At 43.5% G+C, this 13,417-nt stretch overlaps 1 protein-coding gene across 2 annotated transcripts in view; it reads left to right on the top strand.

Moving 5' to 3' along the window:
* FLOT2 (flotillin 2) overlaps window positions 1-13,417 on the top strand; it is a 456,818-nt gene that overhangs the window by 94,303 nt on the left and 349,098 nt on the right. The gene's annotated exons all lie outside the window — the stretch shown is intronic.

The following is a 13,417-nucleotide window of genomic DNA, read 5'->3' as shown; positions in this document are numbered from 1 at the left end:
TGGCAACAAGTCAGGATTAAAGGGGTGTTACAGGTGCTGATTTTAAGAGTTGATTTGCACTGGTCAAGGAGTGTCGCGAATTTGGGAGGAAAGGACAATTGGCAAGGGTTTGGAAAGATTATACAAAAAAAATAGAGTAGCTTGGGTGGAGGCGGAGGACAGTGTACCAGAAAGAGTACTGTGTGTTGATGGTGTAGAGAAAATGAGAGGGAATAGACCAAGAGCTGAATTTGGTATGAATGGTATCACCATAGAGGTAATGGTGGTCCCAGGGTCAATGTATACCATCAATCTGAAGAGAACTCTAGATACTAACTGGCCAGGTGTGGCTCTGCAACCCAGTGACATTCAACCCAGAGGTTATGGGGTGACAACATGCATATTCTTAGATTTGTGGAATCCAATATCGAGTTTAAAAGAAGAAAGGCAGTAGGAAAAATGTATGCAACTTGGGGGGGCTCTGGCTATTTTGGGTTGGATACAACAGTATGATTTGAATATTGTGTTAGATCCAGGGTCCAGTGAACATGTTTTGGTGGCTCAGGATAAGGAGGGTAGGGAATCCATCTTTGAAAAATTTGCAGGGATGTTTAAGGATGGCATTTGAGCCCTAAAAGGTTATGTTCCCGAGATAAGGATCAAGAAGCGTGCCAGGCCTGTAAAACACAGGGTATGTAAAACTCCCAAAGCAGTTCAAAGTGATGTAAAAAATAAATTTGGACAACATGCAGAGGGAGGGAGTGATTGAACCAGTGAAGGCATCGGAATGGTTACCTCCGACGCGCACATCAAGGAGAGACACAAGTTTGCAGACCCTGCCAGAGTCTGTCGAGCACCGCCGTGAGGGGAACGGCCATCACTGGGGAGCACGCACTTACCCGTACTTCAGCGCCACCAGCGCCGCCGTGAGGGGAACGGCCCACGGGTAAAACTACACCTCCCAGCAGCCCCTGCCCCAGGCGCTTGCCGTCGTTGTCATCAGGCAGCGCCTGCGACCTATTTCTTCTCCGCTGGTGCCCCGCAGCGTGGGACGCGCACATCAAGGAGAGACACAAGTTTGCAGACCCTGCCAGAGTCTGTCGAGCACCGCCGTGAGGGGAACGGCCATCACTGGGGAGCACGCACTTACCCGTACTTCAGCGCCGCCGTGAGGGGAACGGCCCAAGGGGAAAACTACACCTCCCAGCAGCCCCTGACCCAGGCGCTTCCCGTCCTTGTCATCAGGCAGCGCCTGGGACCTATTTCTTCTCCGCTGGTGCCCCGCAGCGCGGGACACGCGTGGGCGGCGCCCGGGCACAGCCCGGGCCAAGGGCGGGCCCGTCAAGGACCGTCAAGGACCGTCAGAGGCTGGGCTGGGCTGGGCCACCCCATTGATATCCTCTTGTCTGGACCTATTCTGCAACAAGGTACTGTCATTTAAAAGCAAATAAGGTGGATATTTCTGTTTGTTGCAAGATCCAGGTATTGTCCATGTGATAAAAACTTATTGACATCCGGACTTAAACATTTAACAGTTTTTCCTCTCTAATGCCCAGTGTTGCCTAAGACTCTAGGGAAGAATCTTAACAAATTCCGTGATTTTCTCTCTTAATCTGCAAACATGAAAGGAAATGGTAAAAACTGCAAAAACCTTAGTTCTTCCAATTCCCGGCCCGCAACCAGGCACCAGACAGCAACGACGCAATCTCTCCCAAGTCTGACAGCCATTGATAAAATGCTCCAGCAAACAATCGGGGTAGTGGCTTCAGCTATAGAAAACACAGAGAGGCGTTTGTCAATCACTCCCGCAATTTCTTCTTCTTCCCAAACAGTCGAGGATGCTTCAATTGTTACTATTAATCCCCCTGATTTTAACTCCTCCCTCATGTGCTCTTTTGCTGAGTTGCCCTGCGCACAGCCCATTTCTAGTGAAATGAATGTTTCAGAGGTTGTTAAATCCCCATCCTACTCCACACTAAACAAGGTTTCTGTAACTCGCACCGTAATTAAGAAACCTAGGATTGGGAAGAGAAAAGCAATAAGTAAAACCAAGCAGTCAACCAAATTTGCTATACCATTTGATGGTTCCCCTTCCCTGTCCTCCATAGGGGCACCTCTCTGGGCTACTCATATGATACTTGACTTTCAGGCACATATGGAACAGTTACTTGGCTCGCATTTTAAATCTTTGCTTTCTAGGCTGGATAGACTGGTCTCTACTATCAACAACGCAGGCCTTGGTAAAGCCCAATCGACTAGTTCCCCTGCAAACCCCTGTTCCAGTTCTGCTTCCACCCACGATAATCCCCCTGCCAGTTCCAGGACCTTACCTATACCCCCCCAACCGATGGTCAAGACTGTTCCTGACACAACCACTCCCTTGCCCAGGGATATAGGCACTGAAAGTTTTAAAATCCAGAGGGGGGTTACTGAAGTGGGGGCAAAATGTTCAGACAACCAAGTACAAGCGAACAGAAACATTGCCAGAGAGGGGTCCAACACTGCGTTGCCTTGTATAGATCTGCCACCCGAGTCCCTACCATATGTTGTTGTGCTTGCCGGTGTTCCCCCTCTATCCCAAGGGAAAAATGAGGACTACTTGGAATTAAAAAATAAATGCATGTACTGGCTTAATTCTAACAGCCCTCTTCCCTCCATTATTTCTGGAGAAATACTGGGTGCAAGGAGAATAGACTGGATTGGGTCTACACCTAAATCTATTGCAGGAAATTGTGTCATTATCAACTTTAGGCACACGCTCGCTGTAGACTATATCTGCATTAGGTCACCCTCTAGGCCCATTACCCAAATTATCCCACTGCACTTGTCATACTTCTACCCAGTACCTCAGCACAGAACAGTGCAAAACAGAGGTATCAGGTGGGAGGGGGGGAAAAATAAATCGCATGCCAGAGCATGCCAAGGTACGATAACTTGGGAGGACCGGTACCAGACCACCCCCCTACTGTCACTATTCCACCAAAAAAATAGATTTAGTGTGTTGGAGGAGGTTGACTGACCAGTCGTGATCCGGAGCCTTGTACCTCAGTTAGATAATACCATGGGTACCCAAATAGCTGCAGATAGGGGTAGTTGTGGGAGTAGTACTCCAGAACATGTATCAACGCCCCACTCCACGAGCATAGTTGAGGATGGACTGGAAGTGAGTGAAACTATCGATAATGGCGGGGCCTCTCCTCCCGAGGATCTGCCGTTGGGAGTCAACCCTGGGGACACCTTATTAGAAACCAGCACCCAAACACAAGGAATCTGTCCAAATCCAAAAGATGGTGACCTATTGGACAGGAATAGAGTAGTAGACGGGAAAATAAAAATTCTGTCATGGAATGTGGCTGGGATAAAGAGCAAGTTATCTATCCCTGAGTGGAGTAATTTTATAGGCAGGCATGATATCTGTCTGATGCAAGAAACGTGGGCTACGGAGGAGAATCCGAGGACTGGCTATGCCACTTTCGATATCCTGGCAACTTCAAGGGGCAGAGGGAGGCCTTCGGGAGGTCTCACAATATGGGTGGGGGCGCATTTGGGCGTTCAGGCAGTTCAGATACCAACCAACTCCCTTGACGTCCAATGTGTACTCCTAACACTAAAAGATAAGTCAAGGGTTGCCTTAATAAACGTTTATTCCAGACCAGTTAAGAACGGCCAAGAATCTGGCACCATTGACATACTAAAGCACTTCATATTGTCTCTTGACCCCCCAGCCGCTCTATTAGTAGGAGGCGATTTCAATTGCCAATTCGAGCCCCTTGAGAGCCCCGGCACGGGAGATTTGAATGACGAGGACCAGTTCTGGCATGTTTTGGACCCACAAATTTCTCCTGTCAGAGCTTGGACCCCTCTGGTCCTCCAAATTAAATCTTTATCTCTTGCATTGTCCTTAAGGGCCTGCAATGGGAGATTGAAACCCGATCGTCCGGGGTTGGCAACGTTCAACAGACCAGGGCAAAACTCTATCATCGATTATATGTTAATGGAAACCAGACACCGGGATAAGCTACACGAGTTTACGATTTACCCTAGACAAGACAGTGATCACAACGCCCTCGTTTTAACCCTCAATCCAGGAACCTTTGGACTAACAAACCCTTCCCCCAATCCTAATAGCTCATCGCTTCCTGTGTTGCTTTCTAACAATAGGAGGAGGGTTAAATGGCCCTATTTCCAGAATTCCCCTGCCAAACTTGCGAAAATATATCAGATAGCATTACCATTCCTTTCTGATATGGGGGATGCAAGTGAAGATAACCCAAGCTATCCCACTGAGATTCACACACATTTAGTTGACAAGTTGGTGGATCTGTTCAATCCCGTGGGGAAAAAACCGCAGCAGGTTAGGACACATCCCTGTACAATGACTCTTGCAGAAAAGCAAAAAAGGATTTGCTTTCTGCAATAAAAGATGATGACAGAGTTAACCTTAAGAAACTCCGCCTAGAATACAAGAAGGCTATCTCTAGGGGAAAGAAGGACTGGGAGGAGCAAAGATGGGAGGAACTCAGGCTAACCCTGTCTCGAAGAGACCCCAAGGCGTTTTGGGCCATTGTGAACTCTGGTGAGAGTAGGGGAGCCTTGACCCCAATTGCAAATATAGCACCCCAAGTGTGGGAAACACATTTTGGGGCACTGTATGGGGACTTGGGCGATCCTCCCAATCCTGACCCACCCAGTGAGTATAGACCAGCGAGAGGGAGCGACTCTGTCCTTGGTAATACTGACATCTGTTTCCCGTGTGCCGCCTCTGAGCCCCAACAGGAGCACCGATTGTTTGGGCCCCTGGGCGGTGGATGGAACAAGGATTCCTTGGTAGGTGAGGGTATTCCTTTCCCAGAACTGCCCGAGGCCATTACCCTCAAAGAAGTAGAGTCTGCAATAGTAAGGCTTTTACATAATAAAGCACCCGGTTTGGATAAGATGCCCCCGGATTTATTGCGCTCCCAACCAAAAATCTGGGCCCCGTACTTGGTGGTATTATTTAACTCAATCCTTAAGGGGGCTGATCCACCAGATACTTGGTTGGGTGCGGAGATAGTCTCCATATTTAAGAAAGGCTGTCGGCTAAAACCGGTAAACTACAGACCAATCAGCCTTATAGATACCTCCCAGAAATTAATGGGCAGAATTATTTTAGATAGAATCTTGGGATGGATGGAAGAAAATAAAATATTGACTACATTGCAGGCCGGGTTTAGATCAGGAATCTCAACCATAGATCAAATTTTCCGGCTCCAGGTTTTATTCTGGAAAACGGTGAGAGTGGAGGGTGGCAGCCTCTACCTCATCTTTGTTGATCTGTGCACTGCTTTCGACCTTGTCCCAAGAGGAAAGTTGTGGAAAGTCTTGGCAGATATGGGTCTTTCTCCCTATCTACTGAACATTTTAACCAGACTCCACAACGGCAATTATGCCCAGGTTAGGTGTGGGAGGCATGGCGATTTGTCTGCACGCTTTCCTGTCAGGAAGGGCGTGCGCCAAGGGTGTGTCTTGGCTCCAACATTGTTCAGTCTCTACATTAACGGTCTTGTGGACCATCTAGCTGACGTAACTGATAACGATGCCCCTAGGTTGGCTACTGGAAGAGTGCCCGCTCTGATGTTTGCGGATGTCACCTTGTTGTTATCCAAAACATCATCGGGCATTCAGCGTATTTTGGACGGTTTTCTCGCATTTTGTATTGCCCGAGGCTTGGAGATCAACTTGGATAAGACCAAGTTCATGATTTTTAATCCCCCCAAAGCAGACTCGCCCAAATCCCACCCTTAATGGCTCTCCTCTCGAGAGAGTCAGGACTTTTGTCTATCTTGGGATCACTCTGACAGAGAACTTTGATTGGGGCCCACAAATCACGAAATCAAGGCTTAGGTTGTCCCAAATAGCGGGAGGGATTAGAAAGGTCCAGCGAGCCTCGGTCTTTAAACCAGCAGCCCCGGCCGTAGAAATATACCGACTGCAAGCTAGAACTGCTTCATTGTATGGAGCCGAACTTTGGGGTCACAAAAACATTTCCAAGCTAACTATGGCTGAGCAGGGTTTTATGACAAGTCTTGTGGGTTTGCCAAGAAGCACACCGCTTATCCCTTTACGATTTGACCTGGGGTTAGAACCAATTGAAGATTTAGCAACTCTGCGGCCCATGCTCTATTGGAAAAGACTCTGGTCGGTGCCAGAATTGGCACCATACAGAGAGGAATTCATAGAGGTCTGGGCTCTAATAAAAAATAAGAACATCGCATGGTTATCCCACATTAAGAATCTTAGCATAAAGATCGGCAGGACCGAGCTTTGGGAATCCCCGGAGGTGTCCTGTATAAGGACATCTAAATCAGAACTCACAGGTCAGATAAGGCAACAGAAATTACTTGCCCTTCATGGTTCAAGCTCTCTGGGGAAACTTACTAAAGAGTTCCTCCTAATAAAAGCCGAAATGCGAGCAGAGGTCTTCCTAGATGTAATCTATCCACCTCTCGCAAGGAAGCTCTACTTGCACCTAAGGCATGGTATCTTACCGCTTAGGGCATTCACCCACAAATGGGCAAACCTAGAAAATACTGCCTGTCCGGCTTGTAAATACAAACAAGATGTATGCCACGTTATGTTTTTCTGCCCTGCGTATCAACCAATAAGGAAAAAGTGGCTCATTCCCCTCTGTAGGAATCTTGGGTTCAGACACTGCATGCAGGCTTGCAGGGTCTTAACATACGACACTCACCCCCCCATTGTTTTTGCTGTGTCCCATTTTTTATATGGCTCATGGCGAAGAAGGAAAAGTTTTGTGTAAATATTCTCGCCTTTTATTTACTAATTCTGTCTTCTTTGATAACAATCAGTTTAATTCATTCTTAAATATTGTATTAACTTGTCTTTATTTATTGTCTTAATGAAATGTGTACTCTTGTATGTATTTTTATCTGTGCTTTTATGGTCTCTGACCGAAATAAAGTTATCAAATGAATGGTTACCTCCGAAAGTGATCACAAAGAAACAGGATGACCGTTTGAGATTTTGTGTGGACTTGAGTTAGTTGAATCAGTGTATAGTAATGGATAATTTTCCCCTTCTGAGTATTTCAGAAATGGTATTTTTACTAAATGATGCAGTGTTTCTCAAGATTAGATTTATAATCTGCGTACCATCAGATCAAATTGCATCCTAAATCCAAGAAGTACACAGCAAAGTGTATTTCAATGCACTAGACTCCCCTTTGGTTTAGTGCCCGCGTCAAGTGTTTTCCATTGTATGATGAGTAAGTTGTTTAGAGATATTCCCAATGATTGTTTTTTACAGGATGCCATCATGATTTTTGGAATCACACGAAGAACACAGTAGGACCCTTGAGAAAGTATTGGAAGAATCAGGACTGACACTTCGGAAAGGAAAAGTGTCAGTTCTTGTGGAGAGAAATAGAATATTTGGGATATACGATTTCAGAGCAAGGGGTCAGACCCAAAGAAGATTTAGTAAAGTAAAGTCTATCAAATTAGGCCCAACCCCCAGGGAAAAGATCAATTGTGTTAAATCATAGGGTTGGTGCAGTACTATGCGAAATTTGTACATGACTTTGCTAAAAAAACATAAGCGTTAAGGGAATTGCTATGAGTGGGAAGTGAATTTGTGGGTAGAGACAAGAACAACATTCTCGATGGTAAAGGCTAAAATAGCTATTTTGTAAATTTTAACCCCACTAGATCCCCAGAAAAACAGCATGTTGACGTTTGATGCCAGTGCCCATGGGATTGGCGCGGTCCTGTGGCAACTCAAGGGGGGGGGAGTGAAAAAAACAGTAGTGTTCCCTTCAAGGTTCCTGAATCAGATGGAACGCAATTACACAGTCAGTGAGAGAGAAGCCTTAGTGGCTGTGTGGGGTGTGGAGTACTTACTTATGCACGTATTCACATTACGAACAGACCACAAGCTATTGGTGAGGGTGTTACACCCTAGAGGTGCAAATACGTTATCCATGAGATTAGTGCATTTTGCGTCAAGGTTACAGGGGCATTGTTACGAATTGGAGTACGTTCCGTGGTGAAAGAATGTACATGCTGGCTGTTAGTCAAGGTTGCCTCTAGAGTCGAACAAGGAGGAAGAGAGGGAGTGAGATGGTGTGTGTGGAAGCAAGTGTGGAGGATGTGGTGGAAGGTGAGTTTGGTGCTGTCACATGGGAAGAACGGGACACAGCTGAGCGAGAAGATGAAGTGTTGAAAGATCTCATGAAGAGTGTTTGGGAAGGGTGGAAACAGGAAGGTGATATCAAAGCTCTGGTGCGAAGTTACATAAAATTGCAAGAGGAGCTGAGCCTTGGAGCAACGGATGACTTTGTGTTGAGGGGTGCAAAGTTTGTGCCTCCAGAAGCTGATGACATTGGAGTGATGGAGCAGGTAGAGCAAAATTTTGTATACCTCCTCTATTTGCATGTAAAGATAAATTATTTAACCGACTAATTATAATTTACTAATGGTTTGCTGTGTGAAAACTAAACCAACTCTTTACCTACACCAATTATACGTGGGAAACTGCTATTTGCATGGCAAAATAACATAATTTATTTATTTATTTATTTATTTCTGGCGATTTTTAGAGCGCGCAAATACCCTGGGGTGTCTCGGCGCTGTAGTTGCAGAACTCTCCGGAGGAGGGGGGGGGGATTAGGCAGGGAACAACCATGTCTTTAGTTGCTTTCTGAAGTTAAGAAGGGTCGGAGCGATCTTAATGTTTAGAGGAAGTGCGTTCCACATTTTGGCCGTGGCAACAGCAAAGCGTTTGTCGCCCCAATTGGCCCTTCTTGTACGGGGGACCATGAGTAGGTGCGCTGAGGATGACCGCAGAGTTCTAGTATGTTCAAGTTGATTAAAATATGTACGTATATTGATAGTAGTGCCTGTGATAATAGATATCACATGATTTATGTTGCTTTTGTGACGTTTGCGTCATCGTGGAGGACCATAAAGGTAAATATAATTGCTTTAAATTTCACTATATGCTAGAAAAATACTAATACATAAAGGGATTATTATGGGTATAACATTAGAAGCATCATTTCTTTGTATTAATTATTCTTTTGTGTTTGTTTCGCTTAAGTTAGCATTTGGGCCTACTACAAAATGGCGGCGGAAACCGAGTTCAGAAGTGGCCACCGTCTCGTGAGCGCGATCTCTACTGCGCAGACTCGGATGGCTCCGTGAATCTCCACATAACCTATTCCACACTGTCCCCGGTCAAGAATAGGATCTTGGTGGACTGCCAAAGCCCGGACTGTAAAAAACTGGTTTAAATGAACAATTGGATCATACAAGTAAAAACCAAAATTTGTTACATAAAGGACCATGACATCTCCGGAAACTAATCAGCAAAATCCATGTGAACCTGACTGACTAAAAATCGGACGTTTTCAATTAGCCAATCATAGACTTTCTCCGCCCAAAATTGTTATCCCGAATTTTATTATAAAAGAGTAGTAGAATAGGGAGGGCTATGATGATGCTGCCTGCTTGCTCGATGACTGCAAACCCCTATCGACCCCACAGGCGATGACTGATGCTTGCACGGTTTCTGGTCCTTCGGAGATCTTTGGGACTGTAACGTGCTGAACAAAGAACTTTCGGACTTTGAGCTTTGGCCTGCTTTATTTGGACAATTTAACGACTAAATTTGGTTATGCAGAGCCAATGAATTAGAGAAAACCAAGATAGCCAGAATAGGTAAATATGTTGTTCTGTGATTTAAATAAATTGATCTAGAAAATTATAAACTTTTGATTAAACAAATGCTAATATTAATTACAATGAAATTTTAGATAAACAAATATTGATTAACAGAAAGTATGAGTTTGTGGTTTTTCGTTAAAGAGAATAAAGGATTCTGAGTATTAAATGTGTTTTAGCTGGTTCTAAGTCACCATCAACCAATCCAACTAATTGGTCCGTCGACCAAGTGGGTGGAGTGCCTTGATGTTTAGGATTAGGAATCTATAGGTGGCAAATGTTAATGTATATTCTGTAAGATAACTTTTCTTTCCCTATAGGTTATAAGGTACCCCTTCCCACATGTCCAGCGCATCAGCCCTCCTCCTGTGTGCAGACCTGTGAGAGAATGTGCGAGTGTTGGTGTTATGGGCCCCACCAATGAATGCGTGTGTGAATGAGTTAGTGTGACGACAGGTCTGTGACGCAGGGAGGATAGTTGTAAATTTGCTCTTTTCTTTTCCACAGCTTTGCGCTGGATCAGTTTTTCTGGTAGCAGAGTTATGGTTTTATTGCATTGGTTTGGTGATTATTGCTTATAGATTGATTATCGCTTATTGATTAGAATATTGATTATTGATTGTGGATGTTGGATAAGTATTGGTTTATGTATTAACACTCTAGGTTGAGTTGCGTTGCGTTCCATGTTGTTTGACGACTTCTGGGATGTAGGAAGTCGGAAGTTTGTAACGATTCCGTAGTAGGGCAGAGGTAAGCGCTGCTCTCGGGAAAGACAGAATTGTTGTTGCCCTGTAGGTACACGGGGAAAACGTGTGACGATTGAAGTTACACGACGCATTGTCTGGGTTCGATTTGGTAACATCGTCGTGTGTTGCCATTAGGGACATTTTCTGTATGAGAGAAGTGTATGGTAGCGAAGGTCACCTGTGAAATTTTGGTCTTAAGTACCAGGAGTCCAAAAGGCACTCTGATTACGCTTATCACTGGAAAGGTAATAGGTGTTACCTAAGCTTGATAGAAGGGTAAAGTAGAGGGATGTGCTACTTTATTAACAAATGAAATAATTCTGTAGTAGGGCAGAGGTAAGTGCTGGTCTCGGGAAAGACAGGATTCTGTGTGAATGAACTACATTTTCCGTATGGATGTGTGTAAATGAAATAGCATTCAGGTTAATTGTGAAAGTCTGGTTTTAATTCTCAGGAGCATTGGGTCTCCAACAGGTGTTTTATTTCTAGAGAAACGGTTAGCTAATGCTTGCTAGAAGGGTAAAGTAGAGGGAAGTGCTACTTTATCAACGGATGTAATGATTCCATAGTAGGGCAGACGGAATTCTTGTGAAAAAAGGTCAAGACTATCCTTTTGTTAGCGAAACAGAAAATGGTGGCATTTTTAGGTCGTTACTAACAGAATTTTAGTAAAAAGTGAATGTAAAAAGTTTGCCGATAAATTTTGTAAAGGAGGGATCAGCAGAAACAGGAGTAGCGAGAAAAGCTGACGTCAGAAAGAACGCACTGGGATTGGACAGTCAGTAAGAGACGTAGACACTCCGGATTGGTGCGTTAGTGTGTGCCGCGCTAGGAGTGGAGAATTACAGGGTGACGTAGACGCTTTGGATGGTGCGTTAGTGAGAGTCGCGCTGGGATTGGAAAATTGCAAAAGTGACATAGACGCCCCGGATTGGTGCGTTAGTGTGAGTCGCGCTACGATTGGATAAAACAAACAAAAATAGTTGTAGAAGAAAACTAGCGATACAGAAAAGATAAAATGATGTATTACGATCCACCAGAGAAGGAGAAAAAGTCCTGGTTTGGTCAAATCAAGAACTTATTTAAAAAGGACAAACCAATTGTGACTAGAGAGGGACAGTTGCTTCCTCCAGCGAAATCACCTGCATCTTTTATGATTACGAAATATGGTTATCATACATGTATTTGGTAAGACAATTGGGCAAAGTATACAGAAGATGATGGAGTTTTGCCATTTCCAGAACATGGTTCATTTAATTTAGCAATTTTGAGAAATTTGAGAGAAAGAATGATGAAATTAGAACCGAGACCTAGACAGTTTGAAGCATTGACAGAATGGGAAGATGAGATGTATGACAGAGAAGTGGCGGAAGGTATAGATATATGTTTGGTAGATCATATGGACAAGAGAATCATGATGGTAGAATGAAGAGATGGCGAAGTGCAAATATGACTGATGGGTTGTTTCCTATGAGAAATGTTGAAGAAACCACTAGTAGAAAATGTACAGAAAAGAGAAATAATACAGGATCAGAAAGTTATAAGTATGGTGTGCATAAGTCGGAGGATGATGTGCTTGAGGACATGTTTTATAAAAATCCACCCCCGTATCAACCGAATTCCACATTGACACCGAGTGCCCCAGTAAAAGAATCGCCACAGAATATGAAATTTGAAACAGTACCAGTAGGAAGAAATAATCCTTTCAGAGAAACAGAAAATACTCAAACTAGTAAAATGGCAAATAAAAATTCATCTGAATTAGCGAGAACTACTTTAGAATTAACTGAGAAGATTAGAGAATTAACTAAAAATATGGAAGCTGTAACTGTTCCTGTAACAATAGGACCGGTAATGCCGATTTTTGATAAACAAAAGGATAGTGAGCATTGTCTGACGATTCCTTATAATGGAAACAGAAAAAATGAAATACAAAGAAGAGATACAAGAGAAAATACGTGGGGACAAACGGTAGGTATTTCCGAACAAAGTATTCCTAAAAATTTGAAAGTAAATCAGAGTTTAGTAAATAGAGCAATAATGACGACAGAGTCAGTACCAGGATCACCAAAAGGATTAGAACAGACACGAAATGAAATGATTCCTGTAGGTCCTACTTCTGATGAATTAAGTGAATGGCTAAGAAGTTTACAACAAAAAGATGCTGAGCCTAGACCTTTAGATGTGTCCAAATTAAAACTAGTATGAGAGGAATTAATAGTAGGGACTACTCCTACGGAAAAATTAAAACACTATCAGGATGAAGAATTAATGTTTCTATGCAAAAGTATAACATGGAGAGCCAGAAATTTACATGAAAGACTAGAAGAAGTGGCAAATAAAATGGGTACTGACTTTGAAAAGGTAAAGTCATTACAAAAACCATATAGAGTAGATTTTTCTGAAAAAGACATTGTAAATTTAAATACGAAAGGATGAACAACTCAGATTAAAGATTTAATCATATTACCGAGAAAATGGGGCAATGTAGACAAATGGAAAAGTAGATGGTTTCGAAAACGAGACGATGCAACGGATAAAACGTTTGCAGCTTACCCAGTAAGAGAAAAAGAAAAAGTAGTAACTGAATGTCCCATGAGAGAGATTCCAGGTGGAGGCTATGTACATGTCCCCTGGACTAGACAAGATATTTTGTTATACGCGAAAAGCCAGTCGAGTGGTATAGGCAGGTAGACAGGTTTGTAAAATTGTCAAAAGTTCTATGGATTGATTTGAATAGTCTTTTTGACATAATAGTACCAGCAGATTTATGGACAGAATGTAAGGTAATGATAAGCTGGCCTACACAAGAATATCCTGGAGATCCAAAAACAGGTGCCCCTGATCCAGAAGTAATGAGAAAATATTAACAAGTAATTACCTTTCTGAAAAATAAAGTACCTCCTAAAGAAACTGATTGGGTAAAGATTGATAGAACGCATCAAGAAGCGAAAGAATCAGTACACGCTTACT

Source organism: Triturus cristatus, chromosome 3_2 (genome assembly GCF_964204655.1).
Source record: "Triturus cristatus chromosome 3_2, aTriCri1.1, whole genome shotgun sequence".
Classification (NCBI taxonomy): Eukaryota; Metazoa; Chordata; class Amphibia; order Caudata; family Salamandridae; genus Triturus; species Triturus cristatus.
Note: the sequence above shows the minus strand (reverse complement) of the source record. Positions and strands in the feature narration are given on the sequence as shown.